The sequence below is a fragment of the Copidosoma floridanum genome, unplaced genomic scaffold (assembly GCF_036245765.1).
Source record: "Copidosoma floridanum isolate Cflo_tuat_1 unplaced genomic scaffold, Cflo_Japanese_pri ptg000015l, whole genome shotgun sequence".
Classification (NCBI taxonomy): domain Eukaryota; kingdom Metazoa; phylum Arthropoda; class Insecta; order Hymenoptera; family Encyrtidae; genus Copidosoma; species Copidosoma floridanum.
This window is the reverse complement of record NW_028321892.1, coordinates 1,835,533-1,849,972: the sequence shown is the minus strand read 5'-3', so window position 1 is coordinate 1,849,972 and position 14,440 is coordinate 1,835,533.

The window sequence follows — 14,440 nt, the reverse complement described above, 5'->3', positions numbered from 1 at the left end:
ATGCTGTAGTTACTATGATTAGCATAGTTTAAATCTGCGTGACCTTCGAACGCTATTGTCATTAAGATGGCCAATATAATCTGCATCGTTGTGTTTTTTTTTTTTCTCTAGAAGACATGTAGAATATGTTTCTTACAAGATATCATCATCGGGGAACTAGTTTTAATTTATCTGTATGTTAATTTTTGGTTTGGTTTTTTCAAGTAACACATTATTTCTCTCTAAAACTTTTCTAAGCTTTAGGGGTTCATTATAAAAGCGATCAAATCTATGGAAACGCACTTCTTTCTCTACCCAAACGTAATCTTCTGGTTTGACATTCAAAGGCTTTGATTTTTTATCATATCTTGTTGTTGTTTGTACTTTTATCTTTATTTGTTGATTTCCTGCTGCAATTTGCATTTCTTGAAGTCGCCTTATGAAATCTTGTAAATATAGTGGGTATGTTCGTAATTTTCCATCTTTAGGTATCTTCAAGGGCAACCTTGCTACTGTCTCAAATACTAGTTCATAAGGCGTAAAATTTGTAGCTGCATGTCCACTTGTGTTATAGGTAAAAGCTGCAAATTTCGCTAAGTTGTCCCAGTCATCATATGTTTCAGAGTAAGTTCGTATAAAGTCAGCTAGGGCAGCATGACTTCGCTCTAGTGATTCGTTTGTTTAAGGGTGGTATGCTGATGTAGTTAGATAATTGGTTTTAAGGGTTCTCATGAGTTGTTCCAATAAATTAGACATAAATGTAGCATGTCTATCTGATAGAATTGCTCTAGGCGCACCACAAACTAATATAAGATTTTGTAAGAGTGCATCGGCAAGAGTGCTTGATATTAGGTCTGGTACAGGGACTAATATGATATAGTTAGTCAAATTACACTGTATGGTCATCGAATGGCAGTTACCATTTGGTGTTATTCTTAATTTACCAACGAAATTAATGGAAACCTTATCGAAAGCTTTAATAGGTGTATCTGTAACTACCAAGGGTTCTTTTGTTTCTAGTCGCTCAGTTTTTTTCTCTAGACACTTGCTGCATTTACGTACATAATTGACAATATCATTTCTCATTTCGGGCCAATAAAACCATTCTCTTATTTTCCGGTAAGTTGAGTTCATTCCCTTATTTCCTTCAACAGGGCTGTCATGGAATGTTTGTATTATTTCATTACGTTCTTGGATATTCGGAAAATCAACCTTACCGTAACAGCCAGCAATTTGTATGGGTGTTTTATCAGAAAATGTTAATAACATTTCTGTTATCAATCCAGGTTCTAATTTGTCTGTAAGATTTCCCCTTCTTAAAATTTGGAAGGTTTTAAGATTTCGTCTCAAGAATATTTTTTTAAGCGATTTAAAAGCTTTTGTAAGACTTTCTAAAGATACTAAGTCAGTCGACGTTTCATTAATAACGATTGACAGTATATTATATCCTCCATAAGGTGCTATTAAAATTTGGCCAACTCTTGGTTTCTTCGATTTCAAATAGCTAAAGTCCAGTGCACCTATCGATCTCAACAGCCTTGAGACAGATGTGACTAGTTGACAATCCTTGCTAATAAAATAAACTATATTGTCTCTTTTGTATGTAAGGAAATATCTGGTGGTAATGACATTATTTACTAGCTTACCTCCATTTTCGTTCGTATAATTATCAGTGCTACTGCTACTATCACTAAGACTTACATACACTTTCCCGTGCTGTTGTTTGTATTAATTGATGGGTTGAAAAGAGTATATATAGGTCCAATAGTAACATGAAATCAGGTGCAGTAGTTCCATTTATTGATTTATTTTTATTGCAGTTTATTTGTTTGTTGTTTTTATTTAAGTTATCAGAGGTTTCTTCCGTTATTTGTTGCAAGTCCGGCGCTTTATATCGTCTGTTTTTTGCAGTAGCAAAAGTACTCGTTTGCGTCGGTGTGCTAGAACTTAAGGATGTATTTTCCTTAATAAGTGGGGTAATTGATAATTTTCCACTTGTCCTATATTTTCTTAAAATTTCTTCTTCATCGAATAGGGGTTCAAAACCTGTTGTACGTCTTGATACATCCGCATTTCTTTTTCCTAATACAGAATCATCAAAATTATCAGGATCGTAGGTGTCCATTTCGGTTGATATGTCTTGGATTCCAGGGTCTGGTTTATCTCCATCAGAAAATCTAGTTACTGATAAAAAATCGGCCTGTTCGGGCTCGTCATCGTTGTTAGACTTATCCAAATATTCTTGAAGGCTTTGGTTAAATCTCTTTGTAAACTCTTCTATTTCTTGATAACTAACTTCATCAGTATTATTTGTCGTAGTTTTAGGTTGGTCTTCAAAAATGTCAACATTTGAACTTTCGCTAAGTAAAATTGGTGAAACAGAAATTTCAGTATTTGTCATGTCTGAGTCTGAATCAGTATCTGTATTTGAGTCTATTTCTGTTTCAGTCAGTTCTTGCCGTAATTCACTTCGTCTAGGGTCATATATTGGTATTTGAGTATCTTCTCTTGACGATTCTTCAGTATCGCTTGAGTCATTTTCGAAGAAGAACATACTTGTTCTTGACGATGCACCAAGTTTAATTATATCTCTAACTAGTAATTGCAGCATTTCTTCATTTTTTGATCTATTATGTTTTATTTCTGTAGTTTTTAAATTCGTATTGCTAGCGTGTGATGTTGAGGCTACTGATTCTGGAAAATTCACTTTTTATGAGCTAGAATCTTTTGATGTAGTTTTAGTGACATTTCTTAATACATTCGGTTAAGATGTAGATCATTTCTGTGGCTGTGAAAATGTTTTTGTTTGGGTTCTTTGAGCAATCACACTATGATCTAATTTCGGCCGTTTTTTGTTTGTTTTTGAACCAAGGGGTCGTCCAGGACCCTTGATCAACTTAGGTACATCTGGTTCTGATTTGGTCATGCTTCTTGGTTTAGTTACTCTTATCATTTCCTTCGAGGTTGTTGGCAATGCTTTAGGTTTGATCGTCGTTAATTTGGATGCACTTACTATTCCTTTCCTCTGACTTTGTAATTCTGTTTTCTTCTTTTCCTCTATTTTCTTTCGACCCATCATCATAACTCTTAGTAATGGTAATCCATTATTTATATTATTTTCTGCATAAAGAAATGGTCCTACTGGGTTTCTAGATAATGCATCATTGTTGGTATTAAGTCTTCTTGGTTTGTATTTAAAAGTGTATTCATAATCGGTGAATTTAAACATCCAGTGCACCAAACGCTGACCTGGGTCTTTTCTTGTATGAATCCAATTCAATGTCTCATGATCGGCTACGAGAACGTATTTATTTTCTAATTGATACGAACGAAAGTGATGCATATAATGTGGGTAGAAATTCCTTTTCAGTCATAAAATAATTTATTTTGGCTTTATTTAAAGTTCTTAAAAGGTGAGCGACAGGATGGTCGAACCCATTTTTTTCTTGACTCAATACCGCTCCAATTGCAAAGTCAGATGCAGCTGTTGTTAACTTAAATGATTTACTAAAGTCAGGGAATTGTAAAATAGGTTCTTGGCATAGGTGATCCTTTAGTATTCAAAAACTCTTTTCCTGCACTTCAGTTCATTTAAATTTTTCTCCCGTTTTTAATAAATCTGATAATGGTTTAGCTATTTTTGAAAAATCTTTAATAAAGCGTCCTTAGTATCCTGCTAGTACTTGAAATTGTCTAATATTTTTTATAGTTTGTGGTTGGGGATCTAACGGCTTGTATCTTTTTAAGATCCGGTTCAATCCCTCGTTGACTTACTATATGCCCAAGAAATATTACTTCTTTTCGCAAAAATTCAACTTTATCTGGTTTGACTACCATATTTGCTGATCTCAACCAATCGAAAAGTAACCTTACTTTACGCTCGTGATTTACTAGATCTTTTACGTAAATAAGAAAATTATCTAAGTACACTAGCATTTCAAAATTTATTTAGCCTCTTAATATTAGATCCATTAGTCGTTGGAACGTGGCAGGTGCGTTTTCAGGCCTTTGGACATTCGTCTATATTGGTAATGTCCATGGGGTGTAGTAAATGCTGTTTTATACTTATCATGTTTATCCATGAAAATTTGTTGAAATCCACTTGCCAAATCGAAAACTGAAAAATATACAGCTCCTCCCAACTGGTCCATAATATCTGCGATATTATGTAATGGATATGTATCACCAATGGTCTTTTTATTAAGTTCTCGAAAATCGATTACTACCCTCCATCTTGGGTTTCCATGGCTATCAGGTTTTTTAGGGACAATCCAAAGAGGTGAATCATACGGTGATAACGGAGGTTCAATTATTCCATTGTTAATTTTTTTTGCAACGTGTTCCTTTAAAACTTTTCTATGTACTGGTGGGTGACGATATTGTTAAGTGTTGATAGGGATGTTATTTTCCGTCGAGATTTCGTGTGCAACAAGGTTAGTACAAGATAAAGTGTCTCCTGGTAACAAAAAAATTTCTGAGAATTCAGAGATCAATTGTTATATCTGGTCTCGTTCTTCCAATTTTAAATGATCGGTGCGCACAAGTCCTTCTAGGTCGTTTATTCTATCTGGTTTATTTTTAACAATTGGTCTCTAATGTTTTCTGCTAGTATCAGGATCAAATTCACCTGAATTTGATTGCACCTGCAATGTATTCGAAAGGTAGGATTTCTCTTGGGTCTATTTCAATCGTAATATCATCCTTATTAGTATTTATTGCCATAATATTACATTGACCGTTCTCATTTTTTACTATTCAATCTCCTAAATATATGTTATCACACCCTACATCTATTTATGGTAAGTATCCTGTAGTTAAATTAGTATTAATTAAATTAATTCTTACTATTTGACGTGTTTGAGCCTTAATCGTATATTTAGTTGCTTTACTGGTATTTTTTTTTTCCTCATTAGGGCAATATTCTACACTAGGAGTCTTTTAATTCTGTTTAATGGCATGGGGTTGGTTGACTTATTCATTATTTTTAATGTATATCCCACTTTTATCAGTTTTATTATCAGTGGTCTTCATAAGATTTTAACCTCTTTCTGATAAGATCAATTTGTCAAACTCATCTCGAAAATGAAAATCAGCTTTTATGTCTCCAAATTTTTCGTATTTAGGTATATTTGACCTTTCATGTGGGCCTCCGATGTATTCATCATAAAATTTCTGTTGGTTAATTTTATCCTTAAGGCGTTTATTTTTTTTGTTAGTGTCAAGGGTTGTAGCTAAAATTTAATTTTCCCGTGCTTGTTTTTTGAGTTTTATGGTTTTTTGTTGTTTTTCATCTCTTTCCAATTGCTCTATTTCCTCAAGAGTTTTTAAAAAAGGAATAGGGTTCATTACGTCATCATCTAGTACTATAGCATCATAATAATATAATAATGTGGCTTGTTGTTCCTTACAAAAGTTTCGACTCAATGAACCACGATGTTTGATCGGAAAATCGTTAGGGATCACATGAAAAATTGTAGGTTTTCCTTGAATGGTCATATACGTTGTTCCTTTAGTTAAAACTTGGAGAGGTGTGATTCCAGTAAGGTTAATAATTTTACTAGTCTCTACTCGTGAATATGGGGGCAACTGATCTAATTTAATCAGATTTGTGGCGGCGCCATTATCGAGCATGAGTGTTATAAAGTGATTTTTACCTTCTGGGATTGATAACCTTATGCTTGTAGGCTCGTCGTCTACGCAAAAACCTTGGTAGATACCAATGTGGACAGTTTCAATTTTGTTGCTATTATTATTACCTGCGCTAAAACATTCGGTGTAGAAGTTAAATTCTGTCTTTAGGGGCTTACCTCCAAACGACGATTGGGGTGAGCCGCCTGAGAGTTTAATTGATGCGGAAAACGGTCGCCTCCTAGTTAGTATTGATTTTGAAAGTTCCTATTCTGATAGTTAGGACTTAAACTCTGTTGGTTATATCTATTTTAATTATTATTCCGGGGGTACCTATTATAATTCTGACCTCTGCCTCAGTATTCTTGATTATTACCAGGATTAAAATTAGCATTCCTTTGAATGTAATAATCATTTGGATTCTCGTTTTTATATTATTCGGATAGTAATGAGAGTTTCTCGATTGATTTTAAAAATTCCAATTTCTTCCCTGATTCTGATAATTTTTACAGTAATTCTGTCCATTATTTTGTTGTTGATATTGTCTATTATAATTTTGATAATTATTATACTGCCTATCAGCGTGATTATTCTCATTGTTGATCTGTTGTTCATTAACTTGTGCCACTTGATTTGATGAGAACGGCTGGTCGGGATACCTATTCTGCTGTTGATATGAGTTGTTTAATTTATTTCTAAAGCCACTACGAGGTGGTCCTTGATATCGCGTATCCGGAATTATACCCGCTCTCATTCGGCTCTCCAATCTCAACGCGTAATTGAAGGCGTATGCTAGAGAAGCAGGTTCTTTCGCATCTACCTGCTGGCTTATCATAGGTGCTAGTCCTCTTATGAACATGTCTAACGCCATGTCTTTCATAGGGGTCATCATATGTGCGTTGTATGTATTGCCTTTATCTTCCATCAAGGCTTTTTCAGCACCACTTAGCAGTAGGTTTACATGATCATAATATTGACCAACCGATTGGCCTTGTCGTTGGCGCCCTTTCTGTAGCTGAGTTTGATAGTAAGCAACGGTTTTTTATGTTGCATATCTTTTTTTTAAATGGGCTATAAATGCTTTGAGGTTTTCGAAATCGTGGCCACTTACGCTTACCTTACGTGCGTTTTTTTATTTTATTTTATTTTTTTCTATTGTTTATGTGTGTAATACTAACAAAAAAAATTATACTACTATTTGTTTTAGTTATTTGTTTTGGAAATATGTTCTAATTAATCCTTGACATTTATCGCAAATATACATAAGTAATAAAGAAATAATTGTATATACATATATACATATATATTTATATTTATATCTGTGTATTGATTCGTGTGTGAATGTGCATGTCTTTAATGTGAGCGTTTGCTTAACAAATGCAAGTGCGATAAGTTTGCTTTAATTTTTATAGGTATACGATAAGTGTACTATGTGTATGCCCAAAAACTTAAGTGAAAGAGCGTAATTGAGCGTGCTTATATGATATCATCTGCTTTAAGCAAGGGAGTATATGGCGCAGGAATTTCTAATGTGGCATGTGTAGCTATAAATACAAATTGCTACGCGAGCATCAGCTAGTGCGTGGTGTAATATTGAAGGGCTCTTTCTGTACGAGAGTATCCGACTTAACTTAACACTTTTTCCTCTTTAAGCAAGAATGGGCTTGACGGTCACGGTTTAATTACCGTATTAATAAATTTTTTGTATATTCGTGTGTATATAAGTAATCTTCTGCCTATGCGTTTATATGTTCTTTAGTGCCTTTAAGAAACTCTTTTTTTGCGAAAGCAATTAATTCATCAAATTGTGTATTTAATTAAATCTTAAAATTATCACATATCCGCTGAACATTGATTTGTGAATTATATAAATTATTTTTCTGAAACGTACTTACTACTTGTTTTTCGATTTTTTTGTTTTTGGTGAATTACTGTTTAATGTATCACAGTTAAAGTAATTTTGTAATTGATTATTAATAAAATCTAATTTTCTTTGAGAACGTTTTTCTCTTTTATGAGCTCCTGCATTAACAATTTTCTACCACTTCTCTTACTTATTTTATTACTCGCAAAATTATTCGTTGGCGGTTTCATGAAATATTATTTTATGAACAATCGTGGGTATATAAGTGAAATCATTAATTATATTAAATCTTTACTCCGTTTTTTTGAAAATTCTTCTTCTTCTAACACTATTACGTGCAAATATGTCTGTGTGTATGTATTTGTTATTTTGATAGACCGCTTTAAGTAGCAGATCTAGGGTAAAGAGTGTCCGCTATTTCAGCAAGACTAATGGGGATGAACCGCTCTGGTTAGCAGATTCAGGGTAGAAAGAGAGAGACCGCTCTGGTAAGCAGATCTTGAGTATAGAATGCCGGCTATTTCAGCAGGACAAGAGGGATGAACCGCTCTGGTTAGGAGATTCAGGGTAGAAACAGTGTATTTGTTCTGTCTTGTAAGCGTGTAGTATAATAGGTCACTATTTTTTTATTTTTCTATTATCATTTAAAACACATTATTATCTTATGACTTTTTTATTTTTTTGTTATTTCAACGACAGTTAACTCTTATTTATTTTTTCCTTTATTCATTGATTTATTATTATATTTATCATTTACATTATTAATTTATTTATTTTTTAATTTTTTTTTATTCACAACGAAATATCGCATATACCATCCTATCCGCAAAAGCACAGCATATACGCGTCCGCGCACAGTGTACTATATGGGGTATTACACGTCATTCATTAACATGCTTTATTGAATGGTGTTTGGTGTTTCTTGAGAGAAAGATAGTAATAAGAGAATATATAATAAATAAACGAATAGCTGGAGACCATTAACCACGCTCTGCTATCAGTTTTGTTAAATAACGTTTAATGTCATTTAAATTTGTTTTCAGCTTCAAATCAAAAACTAAAAACTGTGGACTACAGTCTCACACTCCTTCACAGGCTGTGGGACAGCAGATAGTCCAACTATTTGTTTGTTCAAGAAAAATTGAAAGGAAGAAAGAAGTAGTGTTGAATGAAATATCCAGATTAACTTACCTGTCTTTTCACTAATTATTAATTCAGATGACTTGCACTTCCTCTTCCCGTCAATTTATAATTATTCATTTTAATATTTATTTATTTGTTATTTATTGTTTTGTAATAATTTAAATTTTTTCCCAATTAGTTTTATATCACTTTATTTTATATTACTAGTATACAATGAAAATAAAACAGAAAAGAAAAAAATTGACGAAACGTCTGGTTAATCTTATAAAATGAGTTATAACGTCTGCACTTAATAAGCGGCAGCGGGCTACTAACTAAAACGCCGCGCAAAGAAATGCACCTTGCACAAAGTTTTAGTTAAAACTTCTTTGTCTTACTTGCTACGGGACCGGTACTTGCTGACTTCGTGTGTTTAGCCTTCACGGCTCGCTTCAGTTGTCACTTGACACTTTCAAAAGCCACGAAGATCACAGTTAACTTTGTTAGGCGACGACTCTCGTTGAGTATGACTCTGTAAAGAGTCTTAAAATTTTATCATTAGGAATTAAATATAACAGGATAAAATAGAATAAAAAAAAAATTTATCAATTTACGCAAGTCGTCGACTAACAATTGCTTTTTTTTATTGACATCATTACCATTGACACATTATCTTTATTAAAATCTTTATCATTATTATTATTATCATGATTATCACAATTGTCATCATCATTATTTTTATCATAATTGTCATTAAAACTACTCTTATCGTTATAACTATCGTTGATTTTATCATCATCATTATAATAAATATTAAAATTATTATAAATATTCTTATAGTTATAATCATAAATATTATTATCACTAATATCATTATGATCATAATTAAGAACATAAATTATAATTGTCATCTGTTTGTGATGGTCATTATTATAACAATCCTTGTTGTTATTGTAGTGATAATTATCATTAACATTATTATTATCATAAAAATTATTATTGTTATTATCATCATGAACATAATCATTATCTTAAGTGTTATTGTAATCATCATCATCATCATCCTCATCATCATCATCATCTTCATCATTATCATCATCATCATCATCATCATTATCATGATTATCATTGTCATCATCATTATCCTTATCATGATTAACATTTCTTATGTCATTAGTTTCATTATTATTAATAAAATCATTATGATCCACATTATAAGCATCATCTTCCTCATTATTATTATCAACATCATGAGCATTATAATTAACATTATTATCTTTATCACTATTATAATTACTATTATAATTTTTAATATCATTATTATAATTGTTTTAATCATAATTATAAACTTTATTACGATTATCATTAAAAATATCATCACTATTATCATTATCATCATTAATATTATTATTATTATTATTTTGATTATCATTATCGACATCATCATTTTTAGTACTATCGTCACCATTATTATAATCATCATAATAATTGTCATCCTGATTATTATCATCCTTATTGTCGTTATCATTATCATCTTTTTTTTATTGTCACCATAATTTTTACAACTATTATTATAATTATCATGATGATTATCATCTTCATCATTCATATAACTATTAATTTTATTATTACAATTATAATCATTATTCTCATTATCATGATCATCATTTTTATCATCATTGTCATTATTTTTGTTGTTATTATTATAATTCTTATTATTATGATTATTTTATTTATTATCATCATCTTAAATATTTTTATTATTATTATGATAATCATTATTATTATAATCACTATTTTGATCACCATTAATGTTTATTATTATTTATATCATTATTAATTCATATAATAATCATTATTTATATTATTATCATTATTTAAATTGTTATTATCATTCTTATAAGTATCATTATCATTGACGACATCATCATTTTCGTATTATCTTTATCGGTATCATCATATAAAGTATTTGTATGGTTATGATTACACCTAATGTAATTATAAGCATTATTATTAGTATAATTATCATCATTATTATTATTATCATTATTATCATTATCACTATTATTATAAATATCGTTATAAAAGTGATCATCTTCATTACTCCCCTTATCATTGTCATCTTTATTATCATAACCACTATTTTCATTACTACCAATATTACTATTATCATCATTATTATTGGTATCACCATGATCAATATAATTATTATCATCAGCCCCATCATCATTATTTTCATTATCGTCATAATTATTATTATTATTATTCTTTTAAACATTAATATAAGTATCATAACTATAATAATCATCGTTATCACTTTTGCCAATGTAATCATCATCATAATAATTGTTAATATAATTGTTATAATTATTTTTACTAATATTGTTTTTATTATTTCTGTTTTTTATTATCTTCTTTATCATTTGAATTATATTTAGCATTATCATAATTATCATGATAATAAATACTATTGTTATTATTATCATTATAATCTTTATTACAATCTTAATCATCATTATTTTTATCATCGCTATTAAAGTAATTATCCCCATCATTATTATTGTAATCCACATTATAATCATTATCATCACATTATTATCATTATCGTTATTATTTCTTACTATCATCATCATTATGATCATCGTCGTCTTTATTATGATTATCATTATCATCATTATCACTGTAAATATTATTATCATTAACTTTATAAGCATCAGTATCATTATTATTATCATAATCAACAAAACTATAATTATCATAACTATTATCGTCAATTTCATTCTAAAAATTATAAGTTTTACCAGCTTTATTATCATTAACATTATAAGTATTATTATCATCATTATTAGCATTTTTTTACGATAATTATCATAATCACCATCATAATCATCCTAATGATTATTATAATCATTATTATGGTCATTATTATTATAACCATTACTATTACTAGCATTATAATCACAATTATTATTATCGTTATTATCATTGTTATTACTAGTAATATGATTATCATCATTCTTATCAACACGATTATCATCCTCATCATTATCATTATCATTATTTTTATTATTATCACAATCATCACTTTAATAAGCACCATTAGAACTATTATCACTAGTATCATCATTATCATTATCATTATAATTATTATTATTATCATTAAAATATTTGACCTTATTATTCTGATTATCTTTATTATTTAGAATTATCGTCATAATAATAAACATTATTGATATCATTATTATTGACATTATAATAAGTAATACCTTTAATTAAAATTATTATCATCATTATCATTAGTATTACTATCATCATCATTATTACTATTATCATCATTATTATTATTATTATTAATATTATTATTATCATTATTATTATTATCATCATTATAATCATTATAGTTATTAGCATGATCATCATAAATAATTTTCATTGTCGTCATAATAAACATTATAAAAATCATTATCATAATCATCCTCATGATCATCATCTATAGCATAACCATTATCATTATTATCTAAATAAACAGCATTAATGTTAAATAACGTTAATGTTTTTTAAGTTTGTTTTTAGCTTTAAACCAAAAACTAAGAACTGTGGACTACAGTCTTACGCTTTCTCACAGGCTGTGGGATAGCAGATAGTCAAACTATTTGTTTGATTAAAAAGAATTAAAAGGAAGGAAGAAGTAGAGTGTTGAATATAATATCCAGATTAACTTACCATTTTTTCCGCTAATGATTAATTTAGATGACCTGTACTTCTTTTTTTCATCGATTTATAATTATTTATTTTAGTATTTATTTATATATTATTTATTATTTTATGATAATTTAATTTTTTTTCCAATCAGTTTTATGTCACTTTATTTTATGTTACTCGTATACATATAAAAGAAAACAGAAAAGACAAAGAAAGACAGAACGTCTTGATAATCTTATAAAATTAGTTTTTACGTCTGCACTTGATGAGTAGCAGCGGACAACTAACTATAACACTGAGCAAAGAAATGCACCTTGCACGAAGTTTTAGTTGAAACTTCTTTGTCTTACTTGCTATGGGGCCAGTACTGGCTGACTTCATGTATTTGAGCTTTATTGCTCGCTTTGGTTGTCACTTGACACCTCTAAAAGCCACGAAGTACACAGTCAGCTTTGTTAGGCAACAACTCTCGTTGAGTATGACTCCGTAAAGAGTTATAAAATTTTATGATTGAGAATGAAATATAACAGAATTTAATAAAACAAAAATAAAAATTTGTTTATTTGCGCAAGTCGTCACCTAACAATAATATTATTATTAGCATTATTATCATTACTATTGTCATCATCAAAAGTATTTTCATCTCCATCATAATCATCTTCTTAAACATCATCAATGTCAGCAACATTATTATCATCACCATCATTATCATCATCATCATTAGCCATATAATAATTATTTTTTTTATTATTATTTTCATTATAATAACCATTTTATTATTATCGTTTTTATCATAATTATCTTTATAATAGTTTTCCTTATTATAATATTCATAAACGTCAAAATTATTGTTATGTGTATTATTATTACTATCAGAATCATCATTAAAAGTATTATTATCATTATTATCATCGTAATTATTAACATCATTATTATTATCATCATCATAATTATTATCGTTGTTATTATTATCATTATTATAAGTATCATTACCAATATTATTAACATCATGGTTATTATATTTGTCATCTATTCATTATGGTCATCTTTATTATCATGATCCTTGTTGTAATAGCAGTTTTGATTATCCATATTATTACCATGATTATTGTTATTAATATCATTATAATTATTTTTAATATTATTATCATCATAATTGTTATCTTTATCATCATCAACATTATTATCATTACTATTATCATTATCATCATTATCATCATCATCATTATCATAATTATAGTCATTATTACTCTTGAACCCATAATCATCATCGTCATCATCATAATCATCATGATTATCATTATCATCCTCATCATCTACAACATTATACGGGTTTTTTTGATTATCATCTTTAAGATAGACATTATTATTAACATTTTAAGCGTCATCATCAACATAAGTATCACCAATATCCTGAGCATCGTAATTAAAATCATTATCACTCTTACCATAATTATCATTATTATCATTATTTTTATCATTATTATTATGATCTTTATAAGTATTATTATTATTAATACTATTATTATTATTATAAATAATATCATTACTATTATTATCATCATAAATATTATTATTTCTATTATTATTATCATTATCATCGACATCATCATTTTCATTGTCATCATCACCATTATTATAATTATCATAATAATTTTTATCATGATCATTATTATCTTTATTATAATTATCATCATTATTATTGATCATTATCACAATCATTTTTATAACCATTATTATGTTTATCATTTTTATCATTCTTATTTGTTTTATTATTATCAGTACAATTATTATCATCATTCATAATATCATCATCATTTTTTTTGATTATCATTATCAATATTATTTTCATCATTCTTATTATTCTTATCATTATTATTACCACGATCACTATTATTATTATCATTACTGCTATCATCATCATCATTATTATCATCATCATCACAACTATCATTATTATTATGATTTTTATAATAATTATCATCATCTTTATGTTTATTTTTATCGCCATTATTATAATCATCATTTATTTTATTATTATTATCATTACTATTATTATCATTATTTTTATCGTTATTATGATCATTATCATCATTGTTATTATTATCATAATTTTTATCATTATCATGAATATTAATTTTATTA